Source organism: Lissotriton helveticus, chromosome 9 (genome assembly GCF_964261635.1).
Source record: "Lissotriton helveticus chromosome 9, aLisHel1.1, whole genome shotgun sequence".
Classification (NCBI taxonomy): Eukaryota; Metazoa; Chordata; class Amphibia; order Caudata; family Salamandridae; genus Lissotriton; species Lissotriton helveticus.
In genome coordinates this window covers 483,943,594-483,966,791 of record NC_136070.1, presented here as the reverse complement: position 1 = coordinate 483,966,791, position 23,198 = coordinate 483,943,594, and the positions used below count along the sequence as shown (strand labels likewise).

General features: G+C 45.2%; 1 protein-coding gene across 1 annotated transcript in view; it reads right to left on the bottom strand.

Annotated features, from left to right (window-relative positions):
* Positions 1 to 23,198, bottom strand: part of ESR2 (estrogen receptor 2) — a 1,269,185-nt gene that overhangs the window by 641,552 nt on the left and 604,435 nt on the right. The window lies entirely within an intron of this gene.

Sequence of the window (23,198 nt, the reverse complement as noted above, 5' to 3'; positions counted from 1 at the left end):
TTTTGGGCAAGGGAAGCTGTATGTTAGCAGCTCCCGTTGCCCAAAAGCAATGCCGGCTCCCGCAGAAGGCAAGGAGCCGGCGGGACCATGGTGGCATTGGGGCTCCCCCCACGGTCCCCAACAGAGAGGCCAGCCCATCCCCCGGGGCCAGAAATGGCCTGGGAGGAGGGCCACGCATCCTCCCTCTCCTTTAATATATAAATAAATATGTAGATGTGGGCCTGCCTGTGGGGATGGGGTCCCCGAGGCAAATGTAAATTAATAAAAGTGAATGTTTTCTTTTTTTTTTCAAAAAAGTTTGGAGTCGCGACCCTAACATGGCCCCCTAGTGTGAACACGAAGGATGCGCGGCTCTCAGCATGGCCTCCTAGTGTGGATGCGCTGGGTGCGCGGTACTCAGGTACTTCTCAGGTCTTTAAAATACAGACTGGCATATTCTCAAGGACACATCGCCGAGTTAACTGCACTTTATCGCAGCCAAAATGGTGATAAAGTTAACATACCATTCACAAGCTGGTGCAAACAGCCCATATCACCAGTTTACCAGCCATAGCAGCCTAAAAAATCATTGTCAAAGATGACCCTGGCAAATATCGCTAATGAGATGCAGAGTAGGCATTCCTGTGCAAAAAGCAGCAAACACACCACTTTGCAACATTCTCAACGACCAGCAAGATAAGCGAAGACAACACAAAACAGGCGATAAGGTGCGGTAGCACCAGGAAGTTTACACCTGCTCTGACCTGTAAAGTTAGACTACAACCTGCAACATAAAAGGGAGCCCAGCCCACAGCCACACCTGAACGACAACAGATGCCACAGAGCCAACAATCATGCAGCTCGGACACCCAAGAGTGCCCCGCCACCACCCCCTTGTCCACCATCCCCCCCTGACCCCCCGACAAACAAATGTGACCACAACCCTCCGAAATCTGGAACGTAACAAATCGGCTGATGTCGCACAATTATAACAATCAAGATGCATGTGAGGTTGGACAAATGAGAATCACAGTCATCTATGGATTTACATATAAAACATTTTTTTTTTTTAAAAACAACAAAATAAAAGTAGGTACAGCCATGACGTGTCATCCCTCGACAATCTGAGAATCACAGCCAGCAAGACAAAAAGCAAGTTAAGATTGTGCGCCATGCACCCATCAAAGGAGAGAGAGAGAGAAAGAGAGAAAGAGTGAGAGAGGAAGAGTGAGAGAAAAAGAGAAAGAGTGAGAGAGAGCGGGAGGAAGAGAGAGAGAAAGAGAGAAAGAGTGACAGAGAGAGGAAGAGAGAGAGAAAGAGTGTGAGATAGCGAAAGAGTGTGAGAGAGAGAAAAGAAGAGATGGAGAGGGAGAGTGAGTGTCAACATTGCAGACGAAACTCTCACAGCTCAACTCAACTTTCTGCCACCGGTGTTTTTCCAACCACGTGCCGGGACATACTGCAGCCCTCAAGCTCACTCATCTGAAACATAGTATAGAATCAGTAATGGCAGAGTATATACAACTGCACACGCCTTCATCGCTGTCCCACCCCTGCACACTCAGGCTGCTGCACCCCATCCACTCCTGCCACCCAGAGGGTCTGCCCGCCCCTGCGCACCCAGGCTGCTGCACCCCATCGACTCCCGCCACCCAGAGGTGTCTGCCTGCCCCTGCACACCCAGGCTGCTGCACACCATCCACTTCCACCGCCCAGAGGGGTCTGCCCGCCCCTGCGCATCCAGGCTGCTGCACACCATCCACAGCCTCTGCACTGAGGTAGGGGCATCAGAAGCATTCAGCGTGTGCGCAGCTAGCGATGATGTATGGTGCGGATGGGCCGCACTAGGAGCAATGTCTCTTGCTTACTGGACTGCGTCATCTGCAATCGCGACTTGTTCTGAATTGTGAGCCCTGCTGTCCACAGTGTAGATCGAAGGCAGTAGTCAGCACAGACATCGAGGAATGCTTTTTGTCACTTCCTCTTGACAAAATCCAAGGACATAGAGTACAGTTCACTCTGCAATTAATAAATCAAAACTGAATTTGAATTGTGAGCTCTGCTGTCCACTGTGTAGACTGCCATTCAGTGTTCCTTTGGACTTGCAAGAGGAATTTGGTCATTGTACTAAAGCTATAACTGATATAAAACCAGTTCTTTAAGCAAGGATACTAAAAGGATATTGTTTGGATACACTTGGAGGACATTGAGTTTGATTTAGGTACACCTTACCTTTTGTACATGGATTATGTTATAGTTAGTTCCCTACTGAACTGTGAAATTAATGAATCAAGATTGAATTTGAATTGTGAGCCCTGCTGACCACAGTGTAGGCTGGAGGCAGCAGTCAGGAAGGGCCCACAAACACGTGGAGGTGACTTGAACTGTACAGTTAGTGGTACCTGAAGCATTCAGCGTGTGCACAGCCAGTGATGATGCGTGGTCCGGGCTGGCTGCACTGGTAGCAATGTATGTTGTCTACTGGTTTACGTCATCTGCAATCAAGACTCGATCTGAATTGTGACCCCTGCTGTCCTCAGTGTAGGCCGGAGGCAGCAGTCAGCAAGGGCCCACAGCCACGTGGCCTTGAGTTGAGCTGCGCAGTTAGTGGCAATTCAGCGTGTATGCAGCCAGCAATGATAAGTGGTCCAGGCGGGTCGCACTGGTAGCAATGTCTATTGCCTACTGGACTGCGTCATCTGCAATCGCGACACGATCTGAAGTGTGAGCCCTGCTGACCGCAGTGTGGATCAAAGGCAGTAGTCAGCACAGACATCGAGGAGTGCATTTTGTCACTTCATCTTGTCAAAATCCGAGGACATAGAGTACAGTTCACTCTGCAATTAATAAAGCAAGACTGAATTTGAATTGCGAGCCCTGCTGACCGCAGTGTAGGCGTATAGAACAAAAGATGAAATATCTATGGAATGCAGTGTCGAAATATGTAGGTTTCAGGGATGTTATAGTTAGTTGCCTACTGGATTGCGTCATCTGCAATAGCGACTCGATCTGGATTGTGAGCCCTGCTGCCTGCAGTGTAGATCAAAGGCAGTAGTCAGCACAGACATAACTCTGTAGTGCTGTGCTGCTGGGTTCGCAGGGGGGCTGTGTCGAGGAGGCAGGTGGTCATGGCGGTGGCCTCGTGGCAGGGTGAGGGCTGCCGCCCTGGCAGACGCGTTGGCCTTCCAAGAAGTGAACCACACCCAGGGCCCGGCCTATTTATTCACACTCCTACGCTGGAGTGGTGTATGTCAGACCAGCGCACTCCGCTCACGCTTATTGGGGGGACGACACAGCTACATGACCTAGGTCTTCCTCACTGCCTGAGGTAACATGGTTGTGTCCACTATCCACAACACTACAAGCAACAGCAGTATATGTCCACATGGAGAGGTCTGTTCTCCTCATAGTGAGGTCTATCCAGCACATCACCGCCACACTTGGCATTGTGTGCATTCTTATTCATGGGTGACTTGTCTGCTTCACACATACTTGGTTCCCACCTCTGCCAACATTCAGCTATTGTATGGCTGAGGGGCCATGCCATTTTCGGAAGGTCTGCTGTCCTGTTTTGCGCTGCCTCAGTGGTAGTAGAGGGGGTCCTGGGGGTGGTGGCGATGGGTGTTGTGGCCTTCTTGGGTGTCGGAGCTGCATGATCAGTAGCTCTCTGACATGTGTTGGTCTTCAGATGTGGCTCTGGGCTGGGCTCCCTTTCATACTGTAGGTAGTCGTCCTTTACACTAGTAAAATGCAGATGTTAAATTCCTACTGCTAACGCGGCTTATCACCTGTTTTTGGATCGCATCGCAGATTTGGCTGGTCGTTGAAAATATCAGGAAGTGGTGTTTTTGTGTTTTTTTTGTACCAGAACACCTACTCTGCATATCATTAGCGTTAGTTGTCGCTCTCATCCCTGGCAATGTTTTTTTTGCGGAAGCTATCGCAGGAAAACTGCAGATTTCGGCAGTTTGCACCAGGTTGAGAATGGGATGATAATTCTTTCGCCCCTTTTGCTGCGCTAAAGTGCCGATAACTCCTTGAGAATACGCCCCGATTGTTTTTTTTTATTTTTGCATCCGGATTCGCGCACCCAGCCGCTTTAAATTTTTTTTTAAATATAATAACTTTTTGGCCTTGGGGGTTTTTGTGGGATCCCCTGAGCAGGCCTAGGGGGTTAGGATATTTGTACCCTGCCCACTTTTCTTGTTTTTGCATCTTTTTTCTTGTGATTCGCATGTAGCTACAACAAAGTCCTAATAAACACAAGGTCTCATTTTAGAGTCACCCTATGACCCAACAGTGTGGACTTATCGCCGAGTTATCAACACTTTAGTGCAACAAAAGTGGTGAAATAATTATCGCTCCTTTCTCAAGTTGGTGCACACTGCCACATTGCCCACAGGCTGATGATACTAACAGAGCGGCCAATCAACATACTTCCGCGAACAAAGCTGCTGGCTGTGCTGCACCTGTTGCCCTCTGGTACCTTCTAATTAAAACTGCCAGAGTCGGAGGAGTCTCACAGCCAGCCCTATTAAACTTCCTCGCACATCTTGGATGCATGTCCACAAAACAACGTACGGCCCCTGTATCCACACCTCTTGCTCTTCCCAATTCATAGTATTCCAGCACAACTAACCCCAAACCCAGCCGTTGCTTGACACCTCAGCGCTCCAGATCCAGGATTGCAGTCACCGAAATGGTGGTGCGCCAGGTCATACATTCCAATAGTCAACAGTAGTGGGAAAACAGAACTTTATCACAAAAAATAAACACAAAAACATCAAACAACAAGTGACATTCCCAGCAGGGAATATCAAAACGGCAACTTGTGTATCCAAATAACTGCAGATCGTCCTGGATATCCCCATACTCCACATTTAGAAACTTATTGGATAAATGGTGAGAATGGTCAAGCGCTAGTATGGTCACAAATGTAATATGGTACAATGTATTGCACTTGGACTAACTGGAATGCTTACAGATATGATAATTCCTGCACAGTCGTAACCTTCGTTGGAAAGAAAAGGAGCGTTACAACCACACAAACTTCTGTTACGGTCTCATTATGCAGGATTGTTCATACCTGTAAGTATCATGGTTTGTTTCAGCTTGATACACCTGAATCTTCATTTTACGCACACTGTGCAGGAACAGCTGGAGGCCAAGCAAGGTAACCACGCCATAGCAGGCTTCCTGCACGTGTTGGAGGCAATTGACTGCACACATGTACTACTTGTGCCCACTGTTGACACTGTACACAATCACCCCAGCAGAAACCACATGCATTCTAACTATGTGCAGGCAAAACTGGACCACCGGGGCCTGTACACTAATGTTGCCGCAAACTTCTCAGGCAGTGTGCATGATTCATACATCTTTTGTACGCATCCTAGCCCTAGTCCCCAGACCAGTCCGCTGCCCAGCAATGACTGCCCAACCCTGCACACCCAGACCTCAATGCTCACCTGCCGCCACCGGCAGGTCTCCAAGAGGGCCCGCCACACGCTGGAGCAACCTCCTGGGCCAACGCTAGATTCCGCTGCACAGGCCCCCAGCTGGTCCTGCTGCACCGCGCCGAGGAGTCATGTCTGTGTGGCGTACATGCGGTCGAGCAGAGCTCACAATTCAAATTGGGTCTTGATTGCTAGGATGGTGTATCGCCGGAGATACCTCCTCAGCCATCGCTGGATTCCGCAGCACAGGCTCCAGTGCATTCTGCTGCACCACGCTGAGGAGTCATCACTGTGTGGCGTACATGCGATCCAGCTGAGCTCACAATTCAAATCAGGTCTTGATTGCCAGGATGGTGTACTCAGGCCTACGCATCATCGCAGGCTGCCCACCCGCTCAGCTCTGGTGGCACTAACTCAGTGGAACTCAAGTCATCGCCACTTGGCGGGTGGCCTTTGTCGGGCAAAGTGTTTCGGCTGCCACCAACTCAGATCACTACAGGGAAGACTTGGGACATGTAGCATTGTCGTTCCTATAAGCGTAAGCGGAGAGGGCTGGCTGAAACGAGTATCCTTCACGGCTTCACCAATATGGTGGTTTGAACCCACGCACCCACCGAGATAGGTACACGATGGGTGCACAACTCCACTTTTTTCTCCCAAAAAATAAATATATTTGAGTATTTAATAAAAAAAGAAGACATTATTTACTTTTAATAACAAACACAAAAAATTACAAGAAATATTTTTAGGAAATTAAAGTTACAAAATATCACTAAAAAAATTCTAAATTACTGAAAAAGCCATGGGTTTAATGGACAATATAATTACTAATTATCATTTAAAAAAACCTTTGAAATTCACAAAAAAAAATGAGGTTTCAGGGACGTTAAAGTTAGAAATTAGCATTTAAAAAACCTTAGAAGTTCACTAAAAAAACATAGGTTTCGGGACGTTATAGTTATAAATTTACATTTAAAAAACCTTAGAAATTCACTGAAAAAACCATAGGTTTCAGGGACATTATAGTTAGTTGGACATTTCACTCGTACAAAACCAGAGAAACGTGTCCGTTATAGTTGGTAGAGCTACCTAAACTCTCTCACCCACAATGCACTGCTGATGATCACATATTACATCACTCATGACATGGTCAGTGACATCTCTGATGACATCACTCATGCCATCTCAAATGACATCACTGATGACATCACTGATGATATCATCCATGTGATAATTTTACACCCTAATATAAGCTTTGATACACCCACTCTAAAACACAGACTACAATTTTTTAAACCATATACAAACCAATAACAGTTACTACATACCCACTGACTGATTGCTAGGTGTACACACACACATCCATTCATTCACCCATGCAGTCACTCATACATGCAGTCACTGATCAATACAGCACTATCATATGTACTCATACACCTATACAGACACTCACACACTGCCACTCATCCATAGAGTTATTCACACACCTAGCAAGTCATGTAAGAACCAATACCATTCCAATTTACTCACCTATACAGTTATACATTCACTACCTCACCTATTCATACTGATACTAACATATCCTAACTCTCTTATACAATCACTGACACAAGCACACACTCATTCATACACTCACACTCACAATCACTCACTCTCACGTATAGTCATTTATATACTCCAACATTCACATATACTGCCTTTCACATATGTAGTTACTCACAAATATACCACTGAGACATCCATTCACTCATCAACACACCCATACACATTCGCCCACCCATACAGCTATTTCCACATGCACTCTTGAACCCATACACCCAGTAAATCACCCACTCACACATCTATGCACAAAGTCACACCCCCCCCACACACCCACACAAACACTCAGGCACCCATACAGATACTCAACCAATACATAACCCATATAGACACTCATGTAGCTACTCACCAACCCATGCAGCAGCTTACACAACAACATACAGACTGATACAGACATTCACACAGTTTAGTCACTAACCCATGCATTCAGTAAGACACAATTAATCACTCACTTATACAGTCAGTCATACACCTAATAAATCCTCCACCCAGATACTTCTACACCCAGTCATTCTTCAATACACCTTGGCATAGATATATATATATATATATATATATATATATATATATATATATATATATATATATATATATATATATATATATATATATATATATATATATATGTATATATAAGATATTTAAACGTTATGAAAACACACAGTCACTGGATGATGTCATCAGTGATTTCACTGACCATGTCATTAGTGATGTAATATGTGACGTCATCAGCAGTGCATTGCGGGGGCGAGTTATAGTTAGCTCTACTAACTATAAGGTTCCTAAAAACTATGTTTTTTTCAGTGAATATATATATATATATATATAGATTACCTACTGGCTGTCGCCAGTAGGTATATATAGTTAGGATTTTTTCTCTATGGGATTTTTGAACATTCTATGTCTAATAACTTTGGCGTTTGTGGACGGAATTGGCTGAAATTTTCAGGAAAATGGAACATTTTGTTTCTGAGCAGCCCCTGAAAATTTGGGGGGGTTTCGTCAAGGGGGGGCTGAGAAAAAAGGGGGGTCCCAAAACGCGTTTTTCCTATGTTAATTTCCATAGGGCGGTTGGCCTCACTTTTAGCCCGAACGGCTGAATGGATTTGCACGAAACTTGGCAAAATTGTAGGGACTGGTAGCCCGATGTGCCTTTGCTAGGTCTCAATATATGTGCTCCAGTGGATTTTGAGAAATTAACGTTCAAAAAAAGATATATATCTGTAACAGCGCTCCGGGCAGCGATCCGGTTCGCGTACTTTTCGCGTTACGGAACATTGCGATGCGAAGCTGATTGGCTCTCCGGTGTCTGTAAACATTCCAAACAGTCCGTAGCGGCCGCCATCTTGTCTCTCGGTAGGATCGAGAGACAAGAGGAGGCCAAAGCGAAGGGGCAAATGACCATAAGGGGGCACAGTAGATCCTCCCTGACCCCCTAGGTTTGATGTGGAGGCTTTAAAAGGGCCCCGCGGGGCCAAAAAAAGAAAAAAGAAAAATCATTTTTTTCCGTGGGGTGCGCCCGGTACGCGTAACGGAAAGCGGACTGGGGAGCGTACTACAAGGAAACAAGAATGATTGACTTTTAACTTATTGTATGTTTATAGACTTTTTTTTTTTTTTTTTGCTGAGTGACGTCTCGGCCTATCTCCACGGGATGCAGTCCCTACCATCTCGGCGTTTAAGCCCAGGGGGACCGGTAGTGTGGGAGAGATAACGTCTGTTAACGTTCGATTCGAAGGAAATCAGGAAGTGTTGATAAACATTGTCTGCGCCATCTTGCCTTTTTTCAAATGCCACACTTTTGTCGTGCACGGCAGCCATTTTAGATGCATTGACCAGACCCACTCTCTGCACGCTGTCGATCCTTAGCATGGCTCCCCACCCTCGCAAGCATCTCCCCCAGGCACTGGTCACCCCCGCTCTCTGTCTTATGCATGGGCAATAAACCTCCCCCCATCTGCGCTGCTCTTCCTTGAGAATCACACCCTGTGCCCGCCCGACACCTCCCTTTCGCCCTATTCACTACCGCACCCTCTGACACTCCTCTTCCTCTGTGTCCGATTGTCCAGGCCGGTCCCAGGCTATCACCTAGCCATGCAGATGTAGTTTATGGCCCCAGCTGTAAAGAATCACCCCTCTTCAAAGGAGTTACAGTAGATCAAGGCCCCCACCCGATGAGATCCGTCACACCACACGCGTTCCTACTATCTGAAAACCATCCTGTATTGTGATTGGGGAGGGGACCGAGCCTGAGATGTGGATGGCACCCAGGTGATGTCCAGTAAGTTGCCGCAGTGGTTTTGGTATCCTACAATGCTGCTCCGAATAACGGCGTGGGGCGCCCCGGGGGGGGGGAGGGGGGGAGGCGGCGTGAACGGGCCTCCCCAGGTGGAGGCTCGTCTGCTGTAGTGGGGCGCCCCTTTACCGTTTCAGTTGCCATTCCGTGGTGCGTCCCGGGGGGTGCGGGGGGAGGCTTTGTCAGTAGCGGTCTGTTGTGCGAATAGTCCCAAGGCAGCATAACGCGCCGAGATGTGGATGGCACCCAGGTGATGTCCAGTAAGTTGCCGCACTGGTTTTGGTATCCTACAATGCTGCTCCGAATAACGGCGTGGGGCGCCCCGGGGGGGGGTGAGGCGGCGTGAACGGGCCTCCCCAGGTGGAGGCTCGTCTGCTGTAGTGGGGTGCCCCTTTACCGTTTCAGTTGCCATTCCGTCCGCTTTTGGTACACTGTGCCAAAATCCGCCATTCAGCTGGGTTGCGCCCACTCTTGCGGTGCAGCGATAGGCGGCTGCCACAGGACTCTCAAAATGGCGGCAGGCTCTTTCCTTTTTGGGCTTGGTCCACTGAAATGGCCCTGGGACACCTTGGAACTCGGACGCTTGTCTGCTAGGTCTTGGACCCCATTCTCGAAAGCGTCCCCTCAGCCTTGAAGATTCTACAAAAGTCATGGGGGCCACCGACTCCTGCAGGCTTCCGGTGGGGAGCGGCTGCCATGATTGCTCGCGGAATGACCACGATGGAGCTACGAGATGGTGGTGCTTTCATGCTGACGCCAGCTTCAGTATGAAACATCCAGAAACAAGGTGGGGCTTTCATCGTTTGGGAAAAAAAAATGTTTTAATCCAATGAAAAGTGTATTTTTAGGTCATATGATCAAGCCTTCCATCATTAGGAAACCAAAAGTAAAATGACCCAATGAAAAGTTTTATAAACAAGTCACATGACCTGTTATGCGGCATAGGGCTATAAAAAGCGTAGAAAATCCGTTGGCACGTGAGGCGGCGTCAGTAGTGGACTGATGTGCGAATAGGCCGAAGGCAGCACAACGCGCCAAGATCCGGATGGCAGCGAGGTGGTGTCCAGCAAGTTGCCGCACTGGTGTGGCCATCCTACAATGCTGCGCCGAAAGTCGGCGTGGGGCGCCCCGTTGGCCTGTGAGTTCGCGTCAGTCAGTGGGGGCTGTTTGAGGATCTGACTGCATTGGAAAGCAATGTGATGCTGTGCGTCGCCCCCAAGATGAGGCGGCGTCAGTAGCGGACCGATGTGCGAATAGGCCGAAGGCAGCACAACGCGCCAAGATCCGGATGGCACCGAGGTGGTGTCCAGCAAGTTGCCGCACTGGTGTGGCCATCCTACAATGCTGCGCCGAAAGTCGGCGTGGGGCGCCCCGTTGGCCTGTGAGTTCGCGTCAGTCAGTGGGGGCTGTTTGAGGATCTGACTGCATTGGAAAGCAATGTGATGCTGTGCGTCGCCCCCAAGATGGAGGTTCCTCGGCTGCAGTGGGGCGCCCCTTGGTGTTTCACTTGCTATGCAGCTGAGTTGCGTGCGCACTTGCGGCGAATAGGCCGAAGGCAGCACAACGCGCCGAGATCTGGATGGCACCGAGGTGGTGTCCAGCAAGTTGCCGCACTGGTGTGGCCATCCTACAATGCTGCGCCGAAAGTCGGCGTGGGGCGCCCCGTTGGCCTGTGAGGTGGCGTCAGTAGCGGACCGATGTGTGAATAGGCCGGAACCAGCACAAGGCGTCAAGATCCGGATGGCACCGAGGTGGTGTCATAGTTGAGAGTTCTGAGAAGCGGGGGGGAGGCGGCGCAAACGAGTCTCTCCCTCCATGTGGAGGCACTTCATCTGCAGTGGGGCGCCGAGATCAGGATGGCACCGAGGTGGTGTCTAGCAAGTTGCCGCACTGGTGTGTGTTGAAAAGATGAAAGATCCTCAGCAAGTCTATGTTACTTCAATGGAGCGCCGTCTAGCTGAGTTTAGCCCGCTCTTGCTGCTACAGCGACAGGCGGCTGCAACAGGACTCTCAAAATGGCGGCCTGTTCTTTGGATTTGGGCCTGGTCCACTAAAATGGCCCTGGGACACCTTAGAACTCGGACGCTCGAATTTTTTTTCCTTTCCTCTACATGCAAAAAAGGTAAATGCCCGGTACGTTACCTGCCTCATCTGCCACGATGTACTCTCCAGAGGAACCGAAAAAAAATATAGTTATGGTAATTGTGGCAAATAAATTTCATGTGGACAGATGAGTGTTACTCTAATAAATACAGCATATGAACATCATCATAGTCGATGGCTGGTGGAGACATTTTGACTATATCCTGGACCTGCCCGTCCTCGCCCAAAATGGCGCCGGAATAAATGGGACTCGTAACTCCTTGTTGTGTACTGGTTGCACAACCTTGATATCACGAGATACGTATGCAGTTTTGAAGCACATGGCGGGCGGGGACGAGAATTGATTGAATATTTCGACATCCCTATTGATATTAAGTTCTGATGTGTTATTGATTACTGTACTATTGAAAGTTCGAATTAACGTCACCCATGGTACTTGCCCGCAAATGTATATCTAGATAATTTTATTGTAACTGGCCCTGTCGTTTTTTAATTATAAAATGTACGTCCACCGATTCCGCAACTGTTAGACACCTTAGTTCTTGCAACCTAATGGCCCGCCCGTTACGTTCCTCTACAGTGTAAATGTCTCCTCATCATATACGATTACAGTTTGCTCCGTGGCCGGCCCACGTGGTTATAGGCCTGTATTTGTATACTGACATTTTCACAATAAAGGTTTTTAAAAGAAAACATGGTAGTAGTATTTACATTGGTAAAGTTTTTAATAATAGTCACTGTTTTCGAATCAGTAAAAGGCAAGTGAAATAAAGCAGTCCAATTACATGAAGGGTAAAAGGTATAATACGCAGGTACGCAGTAAAGATAAATGGTCAAGGGCTGTTGTGTTTTCCACTCCTGCAACATAAAGTGATCGATAAGAATCTGATATTCAGGCGTATCGGCGACTAAGACAGCAGGCCGAGCCTCTTTTGCTCAACGGCTCCGTCATGGGTCGAAGAAACGCCCTTTTTGTCGAAAAAGGAATATATTTTACTTGCAGGACAGTTGTAAATTTTCCGGGAAAGTACATTAGCCTGGAACATTATAACATATATGTTTAAGAAAAAATAATGTTCGAAAGTAATAAAAAGTGTAATTTTTAGGTCATATGACCAAGCCTTTCATTATTAGAATAAGAAAAGTAAAATGAACCAATGAAAAGTTTTATTAACAAGTCACATGACCTGTTATGCTTACGTTACGCGTTGCGCGACGCGCCCCGGATCGCTTCCGGGAAGCTGCGCTTCGCGCATCGGAGCACTTCCGGATGCGCTAACGCGGCGCGTCATATGACGCATTACGCGACACCGCAGGTCCAGAATATAGTCAAAATGTCTCCACCAACCAGCGGTCGGAACACAACCACTTTAAGCAGGCTAAATAGTTCTGTTAAATGACAACAGAAGGGACAGGCAACAAGAACAATCAGTCAAAGAGGGGAGGGCAAGTTCTTCTCTACCGGGTCACGTTGGGGCGCTACCGGAACTGATCGAATTGGTAGTCTACAGTGTTTCTGGATGTTTCAGACTGAAGCTGGCGTCAGCATGTGAGCACCACCATCTCGTAGCTCCGTCGTGGCCATTCCACGAGCAATCATGGCAGCCGGTCCCCACCAGAAGCCTGCGGGAGTCGGGGGCCCCCAAGACTTTTGTAGAATCTTCAAGGCTGAGGGGACGCTTTCGAGAATGGAGCCCAAGCCCTAGCAGACAAGCGTCCGAGTTCCAAGGTGTCGCAGGGCCATTTTAGTGGACCACGCCCAAATCTGAAGAGCCGGCCGCCATTTTGAGAGTCCTGTGGCAGCCGCCTATCGCTGCACCGCAAGAGCGGGAGCAACTCAACTACATGGTGAGCGAAACGCTGTAGTCGCAAGAGCGGGCGGTAAACAGCTGAATAGCGGAAGAGGCACAGTGTAGCAAAAGCGGGCGGAATGGCAACTGAAACGGTAAAGGGGCGCCCCACTACAGCGTGTCTTCAGGTCAAACGGATTGTGGGACAAGGTCCAGAATGGAAGAGTCACCAAAAGGCAAAAAGTTCCGCTTAACCCCGGGAGCCGGCCACCTATGTCGGGGGCGATCTCAGGCCACACCAGGGCAACACGACTTGGGGAGGGGGCCGGAGCCAAGCGCCCCCTCCGAGTCCGCACCATCACACCGTCCCTCGGGGGCCTCCGTCAAGCGTTTCAGGGAGGCACCGCATCACATTGTTTTCAAATGCAGTCACGTCCTCAAACAGCCCCCACTTACATTGAGAATAGTGAAGCTGTAGCAGGTGCAAATAAGCTTCAGACAGTCTAACAAGCACTCCTCAAAACTTTGAACTATCAGAGTGCATGAGTTTCATGCTCGATCGATTGAGCTAGCTGGAGCGGGCAACAAAAAGTATAAAATAGTTATGTAAATAGTTATTTAATAAAATGTTTTACCCTGTTACTTTGCTGGTGTGTTGTATATATTTGTAATATTTGCATAGAGTTTATCGTTATTTTGGGCGGGGTGGGTGGCGGAGCCGAGCTGTCTTGCAGCCATCATGGTGTGGAGTTCAGTTCATCTCACTAGTTTCGTATTTCTCATGAGGGGTTGTTCCTAATGTTTCTATTTTAGCGAGGTCAAAAAGAGATCCCATTAGTGGCCTACTGATTTTGCTCGATCCCTTTTGTTTTTTTACACGTTTTTTCACTATCTGCAAAGACTAAACAGAGTATTGCGACTCTGTGCTTGTTTGTAAATAGAGAATGAACCAAAGAGAACCAATTCTAAAACAGTAAATGCTTGGATAACAATCAATCAAATGGAGAGGGAAGCAGGCACGACGGATTACAACGGGGGCAAAGGCCTGCGTTACCTACCCTTCACTATCTGCAAAGAGAGAGTACTCCTAATAGAAATGAGGGGGGGCAGCATTCAAAGCAGATCAGTGTGCATAAACACGAAAATGTTTTTACTTACCACGTACTTGACATTCGACAGCTTATGATATTTGCTATTAAAAAACCATTGAAATTCACTGAAAAAACCATAGGTTAGAGACCATATATAGTTAGGAATTAGCATTTAAAAAACCTTGAAAATTCACTGAAAAAACCATAGGTTATACACCATATATAGTTAGGAATTAGCATTTAAAAAACCTTATTTTACTCACACAAAACCATTGAAATTCCATATATAGTTAGTTGCACTAACTATATATCGCGCACCCGCAATCCACTGCTGATGATGTCACATATTACATCATTCATGACATGGTCAGTGACATCACTGATGACATCACTGATGACATCTCAAATGACATCACTGATGACATCTCAAATGACATCACTGATAACATCATCCAGCGACTGTGTGTTTCTGTAAAGTTTAAATATGTTTGATATATTGAAGAATGAGTGGATGTATAAGTGTCTGGATGAAGGATTTAGTAGGTGCGTGACTGACTGTATGAGTGAGTGAATAAATGTGTCGTACTAAATGCATGGGTTAGTGACTAAACTGTCTGAATGTGTGCATCAGTATGTCTGTTGTGATGTAAACTGCTGCATGTGTTGATCATTACCTATACGAGAGGCTATATGTGTTATTGATTGGTTGCCCAAGTATTTGTATGGGAGATTGAGTTTGTGTGGGGGTGGCTGGGAGGTGTGTGACTCTGTGCATAGATGTGTGAGCAGTTGATTCACTAGGTGTATGAGTTCAAGAGTGCATGTGGAAAAAGCTACATGGGCGGTTGACTGTGTGCATGAGTGTATTGATGAGTGAATGGATATCTCAATGCTACATGTCATAGTAAGTACATATGTAAAACGCAGTACATGTGAGAGTTGGCATATATAAATAACTGTGCATGAGAGCCACTGAATGTGTGAGTGGCTGTATGGATCATTGTGAACTTGTATCAGGGATTGTATAAGAGAGTAAATATGTGTTAGTATATGTTTGAATAAGTAAGGTGTGCATAACTGTATAGTTGAGGAAATGGAGGTGAGATTGTTTCTTTGCATGACTGACTAGGTGTGTGAGTAACTCCATGGATGAGTGACAGTGTGTGAGTGTCTGTATACACTGAGTGTATCTAAGGTTATATTAGAGTCTGAAGAGGTTTATCGTATTAGCACAAGAATGATGTCAAATGAGATGTCATCAGTGATGTCATCAGTGATGTCATTTGAGATGTCATCAGTGATGTCATCAGTGATGTCACTGACCATGTCATGAATGATGTAATATGTGACATCATCAGCAGTGGATTTCGGGTGCGCGATATATAGTTAGTGCAACTAACTATATATGGAATTTCAATGGTTTTGTGTGAGTAAAATAAGGTTTTTTAAATGCTAATTCCTAACTATATATGGTGTATAACCTATGGTTTTTTCAGTGAATATAGATATATATAGATATCCGGAAGTAACACCCTTTCCTCATTTGCACTACAGGCGCTGAAGAGGCAGGAGCCGAAATGCATACGCCTTGAATACCTGTGCAGTTACCCATTGCCTAAGCTGTGAATAAAGACACCCCTTGTCTCCTCATATGGGCCTCATCTCTTTTCTTTGGGAAGAGCTGTCTTGGATATATATATATATATATGGTCCAGTAGAAGGCTAGGAGTAGCCGAAACGCGTAGACCGTTACTTGATGCACTTTATTTTGCACATGGTGTGTAAATAAAATAATTGTAAACTAACCTGTTGCTGTGCCGTGACTTCATCCATGAGGAATTGTGGTGAGAAGAGACGAAACAAAATATATATTACCTACTGGCGATAGCCAGTAGGTATATATAGTTAGGATTGTTTTCCATAGGGAAATCGCAACATTCTATTGGGAATAACTTTGGCGCCGGTTGAGGAATCTTCCTGAAAATTTTCTTAACTTTGCCTCGCGGCGCTCCGCTCCTTCCCTGAAAGTTTGGGGGGGATTCGTCAAGCGGGGGCCGAGATAAAAGGGGGGTCCCAAAACGTGTTTTCCCCATGTTAATTTTCATGGGGCGGTTGGACTCACTTTTAGGCCGAACGGCTGAATGGTTTTTCACCAAACTTGGCAAAATTGTAGGGACTGGTAGCCCAATGTGCCTTTGCTATGTCTCAAGATATGTGCTGCAGTGGTTTTTACGAAAATTAACTTTGAAAAAATATATATTGGGCTACATTGGGCTATATATATGTTAGAGCCCAAATGTAGCCCAATTTAGCCCAATGTAGCCCAATGTAGCCCAAAGATGGCCACCAGAGACAAAAAAAACCAAATGTAGTCCAAATATTAGCCAGATGTAGCCCAACTATAGCCCAATGACAGAATGTCCCAGAGTGTTCTAAAGAACAACTAGAGCGCTAACAGTCTTACTTATGACAAAAGTATGGCACACCTGAAGTCATCTTGATTGGAATAAAGTGTTAACACTTAAAACATTTAATTTGCAAAGGAACAAAATGAGGGGGTTCATTTTGCCATAGAAATTATGATTAGTGCTGAAGAAAGAAAAATTAGGGCACATTTTGAGTGACTTCTCAAATCCTCTTATATTTCATTAAAAAAATTCTGATATGCAGTCTCCCAAGATGGCCACCAGAGACAAAAGAGCCCAAATGTAGCCCAAATATCAGCCAGATGTAGCCCAACTATAGCCCAATGACAGAATGTCCCAGAGTGTTCTAAAGAACAACTAGAACGCTAACAGTCTTACTTATGACAAAAGTATGGCACACCTGAAGTCATCTTGATTGGAATAAAGTGGTAACACTTAATACATTTAATTTGAAAAGGAACAAAATGAGGGGTTTAATTTTGCCATAGAAATTTTATATATATATATATTCACTGAAAAAACCATAGGTTGCACACCAGTTATAGTTAGGAATTAGCATTTAAAAAACCTTTGAAATTCACTGAAAAAAACCATAGGTTTCACACCAGTTATAGTTTGCTGGAAATTTTACTCGCATAAAACCATTGAAATTCCCACGTTATAGTTAGCTGGACTCACTATAACTTGCACGTCTGCAATGCACTGCTGATGACGTCACATATTACATCACTCATGCATATATTTAAATATTTAAACATTACTCGCTAATATATGTATTCACTAAGATACACTTAATAAGCCAGTTAACCAATCAATTTTGTTTTAAAAAACACTGAAAAAACCATAGGTTTCAGGCCTTATATAGTTAGGAATTAGCATTTAAAAAGCCTTTGAAATTCACTGAAAAAACCATAGGTTTCAGGCCTTATATAGTTAGGAATTAGCATTTAAAAAACCTTTGAAATTCACTGAAAAAACCATAGGTTTCAGGCCTTATATAGTTAGGAATCAGCATTTAAAAAAACTTTGAAATTCACTGAAAAAACCATAGGTTTCAGGAGTTATATAGTTAGGAATTAGTTTTTAAAAAACCTTTGAAATTCACTCAAAAAACTATAAGTTTTAGTGGTGTTATAGTTAGCTGGACATTTTACTCATACAAAACCAATGAAATTGCTCCTATATAGTTAGTTGTACTAACTATATTTCGCGCACCCGCAATCCACTGCTGATGATGTCACATATTAGATCATTCATGACATGGTCAGTGACATCACTGATGACATCTCAAATGACATCACTGATGACATCCCAGATGACATCATCCAGTGAATGTGGTTTGCTTCGTTATTTAAATATGCATTATATATATAGCAATTTACATTGAAGAATGAGTGGATGTATATAAATAAATATTTGGATGGAGGATTTAGTAGCAGTGTAATTGACTGTTTACTTGACCAATTTATAATGTCTCACTAAATATAGTGGAAAGTGACTAAACTGTGTGAATATCTGTATCATTTTGTCAGTTGTTGTGTAAACTGATTCTACAGTTGGTTACTAGCTATGTGAAAGTCTATATTAGTTATTGATTAGTTAACTGAGTATTTGTATGGGAGTGTGAAAGTGTGTGTGGTTCGGTGGGGGGTGTGTGACTGTCCAAAGATGTGTGAATAGTTGATTCAGTAGATATATGAAGTTAAAACTACATGTTCTAACAGTTTGGGTGAGGGAATCTCTTTATGGGTGTGGTGATGAGCAAATATATTTCTCAAAGGTACAGGTCCAACAAACTAGAAAAATAAAAGGCAGTGTATGTGTCAGTTGTTGTATATAAATAAGTATACATAAGACACAATGATTGTGTGAGTGACTGTATGGATAACTGTATACTTGTAATAATGTTTTTATAATTCACTAAGTATGACTTACTATCTAAATGAATAGAAGAAGTGGTGTTTGTATAAGTGTTTTGCTAAGTAAATATGTAAGTATGATCCATTGTTTGCATAAGTGAGTAGGATGACTTCATATGTGAATAGGATGCGTGCTGTTGTTTAATGTCGATATAGATGTATAAGTATTTTTGATAGTGTTCTATTGTTCATTGACAGCATGTATGAGTGAATCCATAGGTAAATGATTAGATGTGTGTATACATCTATGAATCACTGAGTGGATTTTTTGATACTTGTATTGCTATGACAATGGATTTAAATATGATACTCTGTATTTTACAAACAGTGATGAAAAATTGTATTAGTGTATGAAAAGGTGTATGTGATTGTCACGTGGATGATGTCATCAGTGATGTCATTTGAGATGTCATCAGTGATGTCACTGACCATGTCATGAATGATCTAATATGTGACATCATCAGCAGTGGATTGCGGGTGCGCGAAATATAGTTAGTACAACTAACTATTATATAGGAGCAATTTCATTGGTTTTGTATGAGTAAAATGTCCAGCTAACTATAACACCACTAAAACTTATAGTTTTTTGAGTGGATTTCAAAGGTTTTTTAAAAACTAATTCCTAACTATATAACTCCTGAAACCTTTGGTTTTTTCAGTTAATATATATATATATTTATATATATATGAAGAAGCAATGCGCACCCTGCGCTGTTGGAAGGGATCACCACAACATCCTTGCCCTCCGGCGCTGTGAACGGTCCCGGCAACATCAAACCTTCACCCCCTTAGATTCACTGAGTCCGACGCGTTTCGGGGCCATGAACGCCCCTTCATCATGGACAGTAAAATGCAGCATGGCGTGTTCACCTGTTAACATTCCAAATGCGTTTTTATTTGGAAGTGTCCTCCCTGAGTGGGCGTGGCTTGATGAATGACATTGGCCAGGAATCCTGGTAAATGTAGTCCCGCAGGTGAACATAAGTATTTCCTTGAGTAGGTGCCGTGCTGTTCATTCACAATTGTCTATAAAAATTCATCCCTTGAGTAAGTAGGGAGGAAGATATCGAGGTTGCAGCATTAGTAAGAATGATGCGCCGAACGGTGGAGAGCTAGTCTTCTGCCTCAGTCACCACACGCGTTGTGTTTCTTAACGCGTATGATGCGGATCCCCTTCCACGGTCCGGGCCGACCGTTAAAATGTGAAGAAGCAATGCGCACCCTATAAAACCATGGACATTTTGCAGTTATAGTTACCTGAGCTAACTATAACTTATGCCTCCGTGTGCATTGTTTATGACCTCACATAACCTAGGTCTCATGACCTAGTATCAGGCATAAAAATTCAATATAGAGGTTTGTTAAACATGGGAAAAGCCAATCAATGTGATAAGGTAGCTTTAAAATGCCAATAAAAGGTATATAAATATCACACATGTGGTTGTATCAAGCAGGGAACATAGATCCCCTAATAGTAATAAATAGAATACAATTTCTAGGCATATTGGTCATGGAAAACGAACAACAGTTGGAATTAAGACTTCCGGTTTCATAATGCATTAGAAATGTAATAGAGCATAAAATGTGACATTGTGAAGGGGCGCACTGACCATGACAAATACTTCTGTGTCAAAACGCGTTGGTTGGGTGTAATGTGGTTGCTTGATTTATTAGAATAAATCATTGAAAATAACTCACTGGAGTGCAGCATTCTTTCTTTTTTGCATATACGATTATTGAGGAGGTGTGGTCTAACTCCCAACAACAGCAAAAAAATAGGTATGAACCTGCTTAACCTCCACAACAAACTGATCTGACCATAGAACCAACATTGGATGTCAAGGTATTATTTGATTTCGTACATGAGTTAGAAGATAATGACCTGACAGAAATACAAATATTAGAAGAACTTGACATGCACACAGACAAACACAAATACAGTAATTTCAAACCCAAGTCCAAATTCTGCCCAACATTGACCCCAGGAAAAAAAGTTGATACTTTTTAAGCACTTGTAACAGTGGATCAGTCAAAGAAAAACCTCAATAGAGATCAAGCCCGCCGGCAAGGGCAGAAATATATTAAGCCTGGATTAACATGGCAATATAAAGGAAGCATACCGCTGTCACGATGTCAATGGAAGTATACCACTAACCTCTGAGAGATGTCAGCAGGAACGATGGATAGAAGCAATTCCCCCCTCTTCTCCAGAACGCACAAAACACAGTGTAACCCAAAACACAGCTATGTAATTATGCCCCCTGGGGAAAAGGGGAGTGGATAAAATAATAAAGACTGTCCATGAGACTTCTGGACGTAGGTTCAGGTGTCGTCCACCCACACTCACACTGGTCTCTCAGAACCCCCAGTAGTACTGCAGATGAGGAAAGAACAAGAAACCATTGGTTAGGGGCTTGCTACGCTCACAGAAGTTAGATAAATAAACATTGCTTTTCAAGATACTAACTGTTGTGGTAGGTGTAGAACTCAGAAAAGTACTTCTGGGTTTAATCCCAATTGTTCCAGAGTAAGCGGTGTGGATTCAAGATTCTTCACAAAATCAGCAAGGTAAATATAAACGGCAAAAAGGCAAAATAAGCAAGGCAATGATGAACGGCAAAATCAGCAAGGAAATGATAAACAGCAAAATCAGCAGGGAAATAATGGGAACTGCACTCTCCGTGGACGAAGGCGCCTATTCATGCACCATGTACCGGTACCGGTACTGCAGGGTCCATAGGAACGTATGTTTTCGCCATAAGGACACAACAAACACAAGGTACTCAAGGAAACACTCCTGTGACGGAGACGACAACGCGCTCCTGCGCGGGTCTCACAAACGTCACGAAGTGTAAATAACCCGTCTTATATGGTGCGGGTACTCACATGGAAACTTGAAAGCAGCGGTCGTCTCTGTAGCTGTCTCTCCACCGGTAGCAACAGACGAGGCCGGGGAAAATAACCAAAGTACCTGGAATTCCTCAAGGGAAACGCGAGATAGCTCCGTGGCTCAATCAGAGTAGATCCGGATGGAAAAGCCCATAGCCGATGCCTCGGAAGGGTTTTGTCGACACAGCGCATCCGGGTCTGTTCTCTCTGCGCCTCTGGGACCTGTAGTTCCGCATACGCCAAGCTCCCTCCGGTGGCTGTTTGCGGATACTACATCTTCTTACCGACGTGAGACACGCTGTGAATCCCCTTCCTTTCCTAGTCCCCCAGGTAATTGCTACAGAGCCCCCTCTCGAGGACCGACGTCCCGGCGGTCGACCAGGCCTGCCAGGATTTGCAGCATGGAACTGTTCCACCAACAGAGGGCAATGCATGTTGGCTGAAGGTTCCCAGGTCCTGTCCTCTACTCCAAACCCCTTCCATGATACCAGGTACTGCAACCTCCCACGGGACAGACGGGAATCCAGAATCTCCTCCACCTCGTACTCATCATCCCCGTCAAGATCAATGGGGCCAGGACGTGAGGGAAGACGCATACCCACCCGACAGGGTCGAAGCAGGGACACATGGAACACGGGGTGGATTCGCCAAGAAAGGGGGAGCGACAAACGGACAGCCACAGGGTTGACTAGCCCCTCAATTCCATAGGGCCCTATGTACTTAGGAGCCAACTTACCCCTCCCCTTCAGACGCAGGTTCTTAGTGGATAACCAAACCTTATCCCCAACCTTGTACTCGGGTTCAGGGGCCCGCTTCCGATCAGCACCCCGTTTCTGAGCTGCTTGAGAAAGAGCCAATTGGCTTCTAGCGTCAATCAATACAGCCCTTAGGTGAGCATGATGCTCCTGAATGGAAGGGTGAGTGGAGGTGACTGGCCATTCAAAGGGGAGCATATCAGGATGGAACCCGTACAGACAAAAGAATGGCGAGCACCCTAATGTGGAGTGTTCTGCATTATTGTAGGCGAATTCCGCCATCCACACCAAAGGGAACCAGTCATCCGAGTTCTGCAGTCCGAAGCAACGTAGGTACTGTTCCAAGGACTGATTCAGTCGCTCGGTTTTACCATCTGTCTGGGGATGGAAACTGGTGGATAACCGAGCTTCTATGTGCAACGCCTGACAGAGAGCTTTCCAAAAGCGAGAGGTAAATTGGGATCCCCGGTCTGTGATTAGGACTCTGGGTATTCCATGGGCTCTCACCACATGCTGAAGAAATACCAAGGCCAGTTCAGAGGAGGTAGGCAGCTTTTTCAGGGGAATGAAATGACCCATTTTAGTCAAATGATCAATCAAGACTAGAATCGTGGTATAGTTCTCACAAGGGGGCATTTCAACAATAAAATCCATCGACACTGTGTGCCAAGGAGAAGGAGGAATTGGGATGGGGCGTAGCAACCCCACAGGTTTGGAATGGCTGGATTTACTTTGAGCACAGACAGCACAATTTTTTACATAGTCTTTGACATCTTTCCGCAACGAGGGCCACCAAAAGGATCGCTCTATACTGGCAATGGTCTTGTATTCCCCCAGATGACCTCCCAACGTAGAATCATGAAACCAAGGCATGATTTGTTCCTGGAGCGTGCTC